The sequence below is a fragment of the Mustela nigripes genome, unplaced genomic scaffold (assembly GCF_022355385.1).
Source record: "Mustela nigripes isolate SB6536 unplaced genomic scaffold, MUSNIG.SB6536 HiC_scaffold_18976, whole genome shotgun sequence".
In the NCBI taxonomy this organism is placed as follows: Eukaryota; Metazoa; Chordata; class Mammalia; order Carnivora; family Mustelidae; genus Mustela; species Mustela nigripes.
The window spans coordinates 1-1065 of record NW_026758378.1 but is presented as its reverse complement, the minus strand read 5'-3'; the positions used below and the strand labels follow the sequence as shown (position 1 = coordinate 1065).

Sequence of the window (1065 nt, the reverse complement as noted above, 5' to 3'; positions counted from 1 at the left end):
AACTCACAAAGCATATCCCAAAAGAAGCTCTATAATAGAGGTCCTTAGTAACATTTTCTGGCCAGTTTTCAACAGTAAAAAATGGTAAGAATTGGTCTTTGCAGTCAAATGCTCTACCACAGAGCTATACCCCCAAGAATTGGTCTTTGAACTTTTTTCCTGTCACTTGATTTTGACCACTTCAGACTGAGCAGAAATGTGCTTTTCCAGGGATCATTGTCATTTAGGGATGTGACTGTGGGCTTTACCCAGGAGGAGTGGCAGCACCTGGACCCTGCTCAGAGGACCCTGTACAGGGATGTGATGCTGGAAAACTAGAGCCACTTTGTCTTAGTGGGTAGGTAGTGTTTGTTTCTCACATAGACCCCCAGTGTGTGTGTTTTTTTTATTTACAGAAACTTGCCGGATTTTTGGAATATAATATTTAGTTTTGAAATTTGGAGGTCAAGGATGACCTTTTGATTATCCAAAGGGATTTGTTTTCTTTTCCCTCATAACAGGGATTATTATTATTTTTTTTTATTGTATGGTCTTTGAGTTATAATGTCCTCCACCTTCAGAGGCCCTGAAACTCATCCAGTTTGTCCCACTTCTCATTCACAGGGTATTCCATCCCTGAAACAGAAAGTGATCCTCAAGTTGGAGCAAGGAGAGGAGCCTTGGATATTAGAGGAAGAGTTCCTGAGCCAGAACGACCAGGTGAGTGAGTGATCCAGATGGAGTTTAGGAGGAAATTAGATCACAAAGCCTTAGTTCAGAGCTTTAAGGCCATAGAAATGGTCTTTAAGAATCACTTTTTAGAGGCTCTGGACCTTTGAAAGTAGCATGTTGACGTGACTCAAATATTCAGTGTCACTCAATCACCCAGTATCTCCCAGTGTCACTTTTATACACAATGTTATCTTTGTTTTCCTCCTTAGGAATAAATTATATAGAGTTAAATACACAGATCTTAAGTATACACATGTACTATATATATGTGTATATACAATATACATATAAACACACAGTGTGTGTGTGTGTGTATGTATTTAGTATCTGCCTGCTTTGATTCACTATTATGTC

At 39.1% G+C, this 1065-nt stretch overlaps 1 pseudogene; it reads left to right on the top strand.

The window, feature by feature from the left end:
- The first annotated feature begins 171 nt into the window (after positions 1-171).
- LOC132009385 (zinc finger protein 37A-like) lies at positions 172-818 on the top strand (annotated as a pseudogene).
- Positions 819-1065: the final 247 nt, after the last annotated feature.